The sequence below is a fragment of the Zalophus californianus genome, chromosome 8, assembly GCF_009762305.2.
Source record: "Zalophus californianus isolate mZalCal1 chromosome 8, mZalCal1.pri.v2, whole genome shotgun sequence".
NCBI classification, from domain to species: domain Eukaryota; kingdom Metazoa; phylum Chordata; class Mammalia; order Carnivora; family Otariidae; genus Zalophus; species Zalophus californianus.
This window is the reverse complement of record NC_045602.1, coordinates 109,222,600-109,236,080: the sequence shown is the minus strand read 5'-3', so window position 1 is coordinate 109,236,080 and position 13,481 is coordinate 109,222,600.

Below are 13,481 nucleotides of genomic sequence, written 5' to 3'. Positions count from 1 at the left end.
CCTCTCCATGGGACCCTGGCCCCCAGGCATTCTTGAGAGATCCAGGGTGGTGAGTTCCCTGAATGTGCCCTGCCTTCTCACATCTCCATTAATTGGCTCAAGCATTTCCCTTCTCCTGGATGCTCTTTCCTCCCCCTCTCTGCTGGACTCTTTCTCCCATTACCCTTGATGTAACCTCCATCAGTGCCCTCCACCCTTCATCTTCCCAACTGAAACATGCATAAAAGATCAATCATAGCATGTACTGCATCCCCTAAGTTCCATGGTCCAATTAGAACTCTACTGAAATCCCTTCCTATATTCTGGAGCTACTCTTGATGACTACTCCGTCTCCAAAACTTAGCTCCAGTGCCACTTCTTTTGGGAAGCCCTCCCTGAGAAGCCTTTCCCCACCCACACCATCGCTTCTTCTGTGTGCTCACAGCAACATTTCAAAATGCATCCACAGTGAGCATCTCCTCAGGTCAACCAGCCCAACGGCCAAGATGGCATCACGTTTATCAGTTTATCAGTTCATCTCCAACTGCCATACTGTGAGTGCTCAACACATATCTATGAATGAAGGAAATAAAAAATGAATCCTATCACATTATTTGCCACCTTACTTGCCACAAGCGTTAGCTCACCTAATTCTCATACAACCCTGGTAGGTGGTCTATTATTATCTTCATTCTTACAGAAAAGGAAACTGAGGCAGGGAGTGGCTAAGTAACTTGCCCAAGATCATGGCAACAAGAGTCAGAGTGAGGATAGGGACCTAGGCAGTCTGTCGAAGGTGTCTCTCAGCCTTTGTGCTTTCTGCCTCCTCAGCAGCCCGGTCCTGGTCCTGGTCCAGAATGATACCTACTGATCCTCACCCTGCTAGCCTCACATAAAATCTGAAACCAAATGAGGAAACTGAGGTTGGTACACGTCCTGGGGTGAGAGTACAGAAAGTCAGGTTATTGCTTCTCTGTGATCTCTAAGGGCTGGGTGCTGGAAGCAACAGAAGCATCACCTCAGAAATCTTGGGGTGAGAACACAATGCCCATCCACTCTTGGAAAACTTGTGAAGTCAGCAGAAGTTGACCTTGCGCCCTGCCCTCACTCCCCTGTCTTCCCTTCCTACCCCACAGTCCCATTTTCTCTTTCATTATGGCATAGAAGGCTCTGTCAGCCACTGATTCATTCAACAAACATCCGATAAATAGGAACAATCCCAGAAGTGTTCTCAACACTCAGGAGACAAACGCCTGTCAAGTTACTATAGTGTAATGAAAGAAGTAAATAAGAAGTAAATATATATTACTGTTAATACTACTGTTAATATATATTACTGTTAGTATTCTATGTATTACACACACACACACACACACACATGCACACACACACGTGTGTTGTCCAGAGCTTTCCAATGAGCCAGAGAGAGACACCTTCCTAACACTTGAGAAAGACTTTGTCTTGGGTAGATAAATTGTGATGAAGATTTTCTCATAAATTCAATAACTTAATGAAAAAAATCACCTGTAAGCAATAATTAAAGAAAAGTGATAAGCACACAAGAAAAAAAAATTAGACAAAGGAAAGAGGAGAAATATAAGCTGTAAGAAGTTAGGAAAGAAGTGAAAGAGAAAAATAAAATCATCACAGAAACGAAGGACCAAGGAGCACCTGGGTGGCTCAGTCGTTAAGCATCTGCCTTCGGCTCAGGTCATGATCCCGGGGTCCTGGGATCGAGCCCCGCATCGGGCTCCCTCCTCCGTGGGAAGCCTGCTTTGCCCTCTTCCACTCCCCCTGCTTGTGTTCCCTCTCTCGCTGTGTCTCTCTCTGTCAAATAAATAAATAAAACCTTTAAAAAAAAAGAAAGAAAGAAAAAGAAATGAAGGACCCAGAGAAGCACTAAAAAAATAGAAAAAATTCAGCTCCGAACATCAAAGATGAGTTCCTGAAAAATGAACACCATAACATGGAGAATAACAGTGAATTTTAGGGGCACCTGGATGCCTCAGTTGGTTAAGTGTCCGACTCTTGATTCGGCTCAGGTCATGATCTCAGGGTCATGAGATCGAGTCCCATGTCAGGCTCCACGCTGGATGTGGAGTCTGCTTAAGAGTCGATCTCTCTCCCTCTGCAACCCCCCCCAAAAATAAAAAATATTTTAAAACCCAAAACAATGAATTTTAAGAGGAAGAGATTGATAAATATGGAACAAAACCAAAGGAATCCAACCCATGTACAACCCATGTACACTGGCATTCAAATATATGAATTGAGAAAACTTCCCTAAACAAAAAACTTTTATGGATTTAAAGGGCATACTGTGTTCTGAGAAAATGGATATAGTTTTCTTTCCTAAGTTTTTCACCAAAATGTAAGTTTCATGAAGTGTAGGGACAGGGATTCTTTCCTTTTTGTTCACTGCTGTGTCCCCAATGTTTAAAATCATGCCTGGCACCCGAGAGTCCCAATAAGCATTAATTAAATGAATTCCTAAAGGAATAGACCAACTAACACCAGCATGTCCTAATAATGTTACCGTACTTCAAAGATAAAGATTCCTTTCGTTACCCAGCAGTAAGGTCAAATCACCCATTGGGAAAACAAAAAACAAAAAAAAACTCAGGGCACCTGGGTGGCTCAGTCGGTTAAGCATCTGCCTTCAGGTCAGCTCAAGACCTCGGGGTCCCGGGATCAAGTCCCACATCGGGCTCCCTGCCTGTTTCTCCCTCCCTCTCTGCCACTCCCCCTGCTTGTGGTCTTTCTCTCTCTCAAATAAATAAATAAATAATCTTTGGGGGCAAAAAGTCAGACTGGCTACAAACATCAGCACAACAACATTCAAAGCTAGAAGACAATGAAGCAATCGTGTACCTCTTATGACACCATGGGGTCCATGGAGAAAGAAAACCTGACCCAAGAATTTACATCAACCCAAACTGTAATCCAAATATAAAACACACAAATATTTCAAAACGACAAAACTTCAGCCATCTTGAAGAAAATACTGAAAGACTAAGTCTGGTAAGCAAATGGATAGAGAAACAGAGGGAAAAGCACCCAAAGGGATCCCTGGATATACTGATGTTTGGGATTAAAGTTAAAACAACTTTTGGGATTATGGTTCCAAAATACCACATTATATCCCGTTATGACGTAGAAACCATAAAGCCAACAGAGGTAGGCATTTGTTATGTATCCTGATTTCTTCTTCTTCTTCTTCTTCTTTTTTTTTTTTTTTTTAGCAGGGGGATGAAAAGATACGTTGCCAGCAGACAGCCCAGGTAACAGAGTTACGGATAGGGGTGTCCAAGTGTCCGCGGAAGGCAGGGTTCAGCCAGGGGCAGTGTCTGCATCTTTGGTGATCGTGGAGCTTGAGCGGCACTCACGCCTTTCAGTGTGTTGGGATCAAAGCTTATGAGCAAAGTGCAAAGTGCTCGACTGTCTTGCACAAAGATCTGTCTCCCAGAAACACATTAATTCATCCCCACGGAGAAATAGAGCCCCAGAACCAATAGTAACAACCAACCAGAACTGAGGAGAGGAGGGGAGGGGAGGGGAGGGGAAGGGAGGGGAAGGGAGGGGAGGGGAGGGGAGGGGAAAGGAGAAATGAGATGAGACGGAGTGGAGGCATGCGGATTTGCCATCACTGTGGTGGGGACTTGAATGACATTGTCTTAGATAAGAAGATTAAATAAATTGTCTAACAATTTGAGTGCTCTTTTGTACTAGGTGAACGACTTGTTCCATATGCATATATTAACTCGTCAAAAAATTACAAAGTAAACGTAGCCTTATGGGAGGCAGGAAGGGGGCAGGGAGGGTGATCAGGCCTTGGAGCAAGTCAGTTAGTAGCTGGTGGGGATTTCTGAGGGGTCCACAGGCCACCTCCTCTCTAGGGTTAGATCCAGGAGAATGGGGGAGTGGACAAGAAGGCCCTCAGATTTCAGGTCAGTTTGGGACCTGAAAGTGGGGAGGAACTGTGCCACTTCCCATCAGGCACCTGCAATAAGCTGGTACCTGTGACCTGGGGGCTGCCTAGGGCATCTTCAGGAACGGAGGGACCTAGGCAGGTACACAAAGCTTCTGGGGGCCGCTGGAGGGGGGTGTGGGAGACGGCTAAAATTCCCCTTACTCCAGAGAAGGGCATGGAAGCCAGATGGGAGAAAGCTGAGGGACCTGAGGGTAGCTCACAGCTGGGACAAGGGGACCCACAAAAAGGCAGTGGTCTGGGCCATGCCGAGGACCATAGGGGAACTCAGACATCTTGGGGGAGCCAGGGTGGAAGGATCTTGTACCCACAACCAGCATGCCAACCACCCAGCATCAGATGCCTCCTCCCACCCCCCCAACTGCCAAGATGCCACATAAGTGCCCCCACCATCACCACCACCAGCGGCAGCAGCATCCACAACAAAACAGAGATGAGATCCTAGAGAGAATGGGGGGGGGGGGGGGGAGGCAGAGAGAAAGGAAAATTTAGAATTAACCAGATTTAACCTGGAATGACAAAGTTTACCAGAAATTAACCAGCATGATTTCTGCTACTAGCTGAATGGGAGTTCAAAGGAGAGGGTAAGTTGTATTTTTTAAAACAGTTTCACGTATAGTTTGTCAGACAAGTGAGAGAATGAGATAAATGCTTTAAATCTTTGCTTCTCGGACTGTGGTCCATGGACCAGACCTCACCGAGGAGTTGACTATAAATCCAGAACCAGGCCTCGGGCCATGTTCAGTTTTAAGAAGGTGGTCAGGTACTCAGAGGGGATGCTAATAGTAGAGGCCCCTGCTTTGATAGTTTCAGCTGCTCCATGGAAGTGCCTAGAAAGACAGGACTAGGTATAGGAAGGGGGCAACCGCAGGAAGGAGGTAACATCTGGATTGAGTCTTAAAAGGCGATCAGGAGTTCCTTAGGTAGCAAAGGGCATTCCGGGCAGAGCTGTAGCAGGTTCAAAGCCACGGAAAACCTGGCCATGGCAGAGAGCCGTGTGTGGTCTGGGGGCGGCTGGAACAGAAGGTGGGAGGTGAGCTGTGTTTTATATTCCATTTATGCAGCCAAGAAACAAAGTTGAGGACGCATCAAGGTCCTTGGCTCCTGTAGCGTCTCAGGAACACGGCTCCCCCAGCCCTAGGCCTTGAACACTGTTCAAGCTGCAAGGCCAGAGGGAAGCCAAGGCCGCCTAATGCAGGAGATGCAGCTCAGCTGAGAAGAGCCAGCTGGGGGACGTTTCTTGGAGGACCGACATGCTTCCTGGGCCAAGAAACCTCTGGAAGGAGCCAAGGCGGGGAGGGCAGGACAGCTCAGCCAGCAAGAGCCGGTGTGAGACGCCGACCCTCCACCCAGACCTGGCCAAGTCTCCGCACTCACAAAGCCAACTCTCAGGGCTTTACCATCTCAAGGCCTTGACCGCCCCTCCTTGCTGGCCCTGGCCTACCCCACCCTCCGCTGTGCACAGAGACAAACATTCAGCATGTTCTCTCCCACACTCCACCTAATCGCTCTGCTGTGGCGACTTCCCGGACCCAGCAAGCAGCCCCACGCCTTCCTGCTGTGCCCTGATTGAGAACAGGCCTGGGCTGTCCAGGCCTTCCAGCAACCTTAACCTCTTCCTCCCCAGGCCCAGGCCTCAGGGGAGGGATGGGGAGGAGGGTCTGCAAGCAGCTGAGTGACTAGACGAGAAAGTTCCAGCGTCCCGCCGGTTGGCTCTGGTTGCATGGGAATGGTGAAAGTGGTGTGCTGGGGAGCAGGGAGAGGGCGCAGGAGATGGACACAGGTGAGGTGGCAGAAGCCAGGCCATGCCTTGTACCGCAGGCCGCAGTGAGGAGCTGGGGTTCCATCCATGTTGCAGTGGGAACCTTCAATCATGGATTTCGTAGCGCCATGGGACCTCACCTCCCTGGTGGGAGACGTTGGTGAGGTAAACATCTGAAAGAAGATCGTTGAGAGATCGGAAAAGTCATGAGCTGAAGCCACAAAACAGGGAACATGATGGAGAACACAATGAGAGGCTGGCGCCTCTGTTCAGGCTACTGTTTAGAGAGTGGATTAGCAAGGGGTAAGATTAGAACATGGAAACCAGCCAAGAGGTTATCACTGTGAAGGAACACAATTGTGATCGCTTAAACCACAGAGGTGTGTCAGTCATCCATTGCCACAATTCTATGGTGCGACACACAGCCCTAAAACACAGGGCTGAAAACACTTATTGTTTGCGGGGGGGACGTTGGGACAGCTCTGCAGGCCTCAAGCTCTGCTCTGCATTCTCTCCCCTTCCAGAGACCAGTGCACTAGCCAGGGTATGTTCTCCTCATAGTGATGACTGCGGCACAAGAGAGCTCGTCTCGCCCCACAAGCACGTTTCCAGTCTTTAAAACATCTCGTTGGCCCAGATGTTGGCGGGGATGCGGAGAAAGGGGAACCCTCCTACACTGTTGGTGGGAATGCAAGCTGGGGCAGCCACTCTGGAAAACAGTATGGAGATTCCTCAAACAGTTGAAAATAGAGCTACCCTACGATCCCGCAATTGCACTACTGGGTATTTACCCCAAAGATACTAATGTAGGGATCCGAAGGGGTACGTGCACCCCGATGTTTATAGCAGCAATGTCCACAATAGCCAAACTGTGGAAAGAGCCAAGATGTCCATTGACAGATGAATGGCTAAAGAAGAAGTGGTATATATACACAATGGAATATTATGCAGCCATCAAAAGGAATGAGATCTTGCCATTTGCAACGACGTGGATGGAACTGGAGGGTATTGTGCTGAGTGAAATAAGTCAGTCAGAGAAAGACATGTATCATATGACCTCACTGATATGAGGAATTCTTAATCTCAGGAACGAACTGAGTGTTGCTGGAGTGCTGGGGGGTGGGAGGGATGGGGTGGCTGGGTGATAGACATTGGGGAGGGTATGTGCTATGGTGAGCATTGTGAATTGTGCAAGACTGTTGAATCACAGATCTGTACCTCTGAAACAAATAATGCAACATATGTTAAGAAAAAAAAAGAAGATAACAGGAGGAGAAGAATGAAGGGGGGTAAATCGGAGGGGGAGACGAACCATGAGAGACGATAGACTCTGAAAAACAAACTGAGGGTTCTAGAGGGGAGAGGGAAGGGGGGATGGGTTAGCCTGGTGATGGGTATTGAGGAGGGCACGTTCTGCGTGGAGCACTGGGTGTTATGCACAAACAATGAATCATGGAACACTACATCAAAAACTAATGATGTAATGTATGGTGATTAACATAACAATAAAAAATTTAAAGTATCAAAACAAAACAAAACAAAACATCTCATTGGCCAAAGTAGGTCACACGGCCAAGCCCAAAGCCAAGGCATGGGAAGAACACCGCACCTCTAGTGAGAGAAACCAGTCATGTGTCAAAGGACGTGGACTCCGGGCTGACTCAGCTACAGTCACGTTTCAGGGTTACCAGTGGCGACACCACATAACACTAATCAGTGTGACAGAGGTAACAGCGGGTGTGCAAAAGAGAGGATAGATTCAGGAGGTGGTTGCAGGGCAGGAGTCACAGGGGTTGGTGACAGACTGGGTCCAAGAGACCAGAGAGGAGAGGAATCACAAGCGAGGGCAATGGAGCGGGAAGAGAAGCATCTTTGGTGGAGAGGGAAGGTGATGCCTCTGGTTTGAGACGCATCCTGTGGTTATGTCGCGTAAGCGGTTGGCTCTAGGGTGGGGAACTTGGGAGATGAAGTCTGGGTAAAGGTTTAGGATGGCCAGTCATCGGCTTACCAAAGCCTACCAGAGGGTTTTTGCTTGTGGCCATAATCTGTGATGCCCCAGGAGACCTGTTCTCCTTTCCCCAGTTCCACCCTGACACAGACCCCTGAAGACATCAGACCCCAGGTGACTAAGTGGAATCGGCACCGTGCTGCCACATGAGAGGACAATTCTCTGTCAGCTTCAGAGAAGCTGAAAGGAGGAGATAAACTCTGCATGGGGCTGGAAAGAGGATTTTTGTTCTAGTTTGTTTGAGAAAATTATTTGTAGAAGTTCCAGAGTACTCTACAACCTCCCCCTTTTCCCATTTCCAGGATGAGGCACCTGTGAAGTTCAGTGATAACCATGGGTGGGTGTCCAGATTTGGGTCCCCTCAAATGCAGACCCCAAGACACTGATGCCGGTGCAAGTTGCTTAGGTGGGAGGTGGGGAGTGGGGAAGTGAAAGACACCAACACGGGGCACATGGGGCACGTTACCACTGTGGGCAGCTGGGGCTCAGTCCTGCTGGGGATTCCGGGAGAAAGTGTAGAACACACCTCAGCTACCCACCCAATGAATGAGGAAGCTGGCTACTGATTCCCTTCAGCCATTGGCTGAGAGCTTCTCCTGTGGGTGTTGTCCCCCCCGGGCTCTTCCTGTTTGCTTGAAAGGTTCCCAGAGAGCAGCATTAGTCGAGTGAGTGCCCAGTGCCTAGAGGACACGAGTGGACACTGACAGCATCTCCCATAGCAGGGAAGGCTATCATTCTGTCCATCATATGGGGTGCACAGAAAGGCAGCCTTCCTTCCCGCAGCATGTCGACAGGTGTTGGCAGGAGGGACAGACCACTTCCAGGGTTTCTCGGAACCATGGATGCCACCTGGGATGGCAAGGTGAGTGTGGCCGCCTCAGGAGACCATTTCAGGAACTCATCACTCATCACAGGTCACCTAGAATGGAAGGGGGTTGGGGGTGCGACACAGCTTCAGTTCTGGGGGAAGTGTCCCACTCAAGGATGCAGAGTCTTCAGACATCCCATATGAGGGGCAGTTTCAGAGGCTCTGGTGTGCAGAGAAAAGAGCAGCTGGACATCGGCCCCAGAGAAGCAAAAGCAGCCAGGGGTCTGAGAACACGGTCAGACAGGGACACGGACCCCCAGGCACCACACTGTGGCCCTGCACTCTGAGCTGGTGAGCAACTGGCGTGAGGGGGAGGAAGCTGGGGGGCAGCCTGCAGACGAGCTGGGCCGAACTGATCCTGGGTAGGAATAAAGTCACCCACTGGACTGCCTGTACTAGAGAGCACCAACAGAAAATTTTAATGGGTCTCAGAGTCAAGAGAACAGTCAGAAAACTTTCATTTTTGCAGAGATCCAATTTGTGTGTGCCCCCATGGATGATAATGCAAGCCACAGCCAAGGGTGAGAGCAGGCATCCTGAAGAGAGAAAAGACCCAAGATGGGATCTGCTGGTTGGAGCTGGGGGCTTCCCCCTTAAAATTCTTTTGCAACTTCCTACATCTATAGGATTAGGTCCTGAAGCCTCCCATGTCTTAGTTTGGCTTTACCCCAAAGCAGAATCTGTGTATTAATTAACTATTGCCATATGAAAAATTTCCCCCAAAAGTTAGCTTAAAGCAATAATAAATGCTGGTTATTTCATACATTTACTGTGGGTCAGGGATTTGAGAGTGACTTAGCTAAATGGTTCTGCCTCAAGAGCTCTCATAGGGGCTGCAGTCTATCTGAAGGCTTGACTGGGGCTGGAGAACCCATCTCCAAGGCGGCTCATGCACACAGGTGTTGTCAGGAGGCCTCAGTTCTGCCCCAGAACCTGGACCTCTCAATAGGGTGGCTCAAGTGTCCTCACAACATGGCGAGTGGCTTCCCCCAGAGCAAACGATCCAGGAGAACAAAGTAGAAGTTGTCCTATCTTATGTGACCTAGACTTGAAGACACACCTTGTGATTGCTGCAACATTCTATTCATTAGACATAAGTGATGAAAGCCATCGCCCTCAAGAGGAGGGAAATTAGCTCCACCTTTTGAAGGGAGGCGTGTCAAAGAATTTGTGAATGTATTGTGAAATCACCACATACTTTATTTGGGAAGTAATCCTAGGAAGCACCAGGGAGGGAGTGAGGAAGTGGACAAGGGAAGGAGGAAGGTGAAGTAAAGTAAACATAAGCCTTTTGCTGCTGTGGGCAACTGGAGCTTCATCCTGTGAGTTCTCTGGAACACTACACAGAACATGCCTTAGAGTCATCCCACCGGAGGGTGGAAGTTGGGGGCATGACCCACCGTTACCAGTCCTGCACTGGTAGAAGTGAAACCCCTGCATCTTCCACTGCTGTGTACCCCTGCCTTCAACTGAGCAAACTCCTGTGATGCCCAAGCTTGAAGCAGAGAAAAAGCAAACCGTACATATGCTTGAGGTAGGAAGCTATCCATGGGCCGGAAACCGTCTTTCTCTGAGCTGCACATGAACTCAGGTAGCCCAGGGGGATAGGAAATGAAGGGTCAACATCATTGACTCCAGCCTACAAGGCTGTCCATTAACTAGCTCTTACCTAAGGTGCTGTCTTCATGACTGACCTCTCTCTGGCTCACACTTTACGCTCCAACAACATTTTTTGTTGTTTGTCATCCTCTACAACTGCTCTCCTGTGTCATTCTTCCTTGACTCTGCTCACTTAGCTATCACACGCCAATAGGAGCAAAAAATTAATAACAGCGCCTGGCAAGATGTAAGAGCAGCACAAAAAATGTGGAACTAAAATATTATTAAGGCTTATGATGAATATTTACTACATACAAAGTAGAAAGTACCGTGAATTCCCATGTGCCCATCACCCAGATTCAGCAACTATAAAGATTTTGCCACAGGCTACATCTACCTCCTTTCTTTCCCTACTAAGTATTTTAGAGCCGACTCCAGACACCATGTCCTATCACCCCTACATACTTCAGGATCCAGCTCTAAAAAAATTCTTCTAACCTCAATTGAACCCTTGCTGTATCTACTTTTCTACTTTGCGAAGTATTTTAAAGCCAGTTCTCTAAAAAATAGGGGCATCGTGCCATCTAATCACAATTATAAAACTGTGATTTTTATTTATTTTTTAATGATTTTATTCATTTATTTGTCAGAGAGAGAGAGAAAGGATGAGCATAAGCAGGGGGAGTGGCAGGCTCCCCGCTGATCAAGGAGCCCGACGCGGGGCTCCTGGGATCCTGAGCCTAATGCTCAGGGAGATGCTTAACCGACTGAGCCATGCAGGCATCTCTGTAAAAATGTGATTTTTAAATTAAAATATTCAGCAAGTGAACTGAAGGAAAGGATGGCTGATGTTGATATTTGAGAGAACTGAAAAAAAAACTAAAAAAAGGAACAAACTAGGCAGTTACACAGAAAAAATAATAATCAAACTGACAACAGACTTTTAATATGCAACACAGGAAGCTAATGGACAGTGGGATAACAGGTACTGATCAAAAATTTAAAAAACCCAGAACCCAAGGGTCCTCTACTCAACCAAGATTTCTCTGACATGTCAGGGTAAAAGGAAGATATTTGCGGATATGATAGGCATCAGAATGTACTGTTCCTTAGGGAAATTCTCAAGAAAGAACTCTGTCCAAAAACAAATGACTCAGAACAGAGATTTCAAGTTGAGAGAGGGTAAAGAAAAGAGGAAACAGTGGTGACCAGTGGACCTTTAAAAGTGCACACTGTTAAACAGTATAATACACAGTGTAAAATTGTGTGGTATAAATATTCAGCAAGGGCTTATGCATAGAAGAAACATACTGTAAGAGAAATTCAAGTGATCAGCTGGGATGAAGAGTGTTAAACTCTCTCTGCAAAATCTAGGAGTAATAGGGTGACAGGTGGGGGTTGGGAAGTAGCAGCTTTCTAAATGTCATCTGAAAAGATGAAGAAATGCAAGTATTATGCTTGTCTCAACACATTGAGGGGAAAGTCTGGGAGTAGTGAGAGGAATGGCTGGTGTCTTGTTTTTAAAATAGAATTATATTTGTTTAATTATGAAATCTGGGGAAAGTTCAATGATATTCCCTACCTAACTGGGCAGAGAAGGGAAAGGAAGGAGGAAATGAACACAATTTCATCGAATTAGTAAAAAGTTTTAAAAAGGTAAACTAGATATAACAAAGTAATATGTAAAATGAAAAAAGAATAAAATAAAAAATATCACTTAATACAGTAAGTTCAAATAGAATTATACCAATAAAATACAGAAATGTCAAAGTTAAAATGTGAAATTTAGCTATATGCTGTGTACAAAAAAACACAGTGGAAATATATTGTTAAAGAATGACTGGCAATAAAAAAAAAAAGAATGGCAATAAAGAGATGGGCAAAGAGATATTGAGTTGATACAAATACTCCTCCTCCTCCTACTACAGCTATTACTATTAATAAAATGTGGTAATTTTGATATTAAACAATATGAAATTTAAAATGTTAAAGCACTAGGGGCGCCTGGGTGGCTCAGTCGTTAGGTGTCTGCCTTCGGCTCAGGTCATGATCCCAGGGTCCTGGGATCGAGTCCCACATCGGGCTCCCTGCTCGGCGGGAAGCCTGCTCCTCCCTCTCTCTGCGGCTCCCCCTGCTTGTGCTCCCTCTCTTGCTGTGTCTCTCTCTGTCAAATAAATAAATAAAACCTTTAATAAATAAATAAATAAATAAATAAAATGTTAAAGCACTAAATAGAATAAGGAGGTTCATGATAAATGTCACAGTATACAAAGAAGATATAACAGTTATAAATATGTAAGCACAAAACAGCTTGGAAACTGGGGCGCCTGGCTGGCTCAGTCAGTAGAGTGTGAGACTTTTGATCTTAGGGCCATGAGTTTGAGTCCTGCATTGAGTTTGAGGACCACAGTGGGTGTAGAGATTACTTTTTTTTTTAAAAAAAGGAGACTAAAGATATAAAGCAAAAATTATTAGAAATGTGAGAATTCCATTTTAAAAATTGTTAGAGATTTAAATACAACTCCTTTTTATTTTGACATGCCTAATAAATGTAAAATAAAGGCAATAGAATAATTGTATAAAACAACCAACATATTTAAATTTTTTGAATAGAGGATGTATTTTTTATGTATCTATGATTCATTTGTAAAAACTGGTCATGAGGGTGCCTGGGTGGCTCAGTCAGTTAAGCATCTGACTTTGTTTTTGGCTCAGGTCATGATCCTAGGGTTGTGGGACTGAGCCCCACGTCGGGCTCTGCACTCAGCGCTGAGTCTGCTGGAGATTATCTCCCTCTCCCTCTGCTCCTCTCTCTGCTTGTGCTCTCTCCCCCTCTCTCTCTAAAATAAGTATTTTAATTTAAATAAAACTGATCATGTAAATGGCTGCCTTTTCTAATCATAATTCAATACAATTAAAACTAATTAAGTAACCAAAAAACTTTACTACTTGGAAATTAAGGAACCAATTTCTAGATATCCAAAGAAATCAAAGTAGCACTGAAAACTATCTAGAAAGCAATGAAGAGAAGAACAATTCATATCAAAACCCATTAGCAGCAAAAACCATATTCAGAGGAAAATATAAAATGTATAGCCTTAAATTTCATTATTAAATAAGAAAGGTAAAGGAATACAGTGATCAGTTTTTAGAAATTAGAAAAAGAGGAAAAATTAAAGCAAAAGAAAACAGGAGGAGGAAGTTAATTTTTAAAGTTGATTTATAAAGAAAGGAGATGCAGGAAAGTATAAAATAAAAATGATCGAGAATACTTACC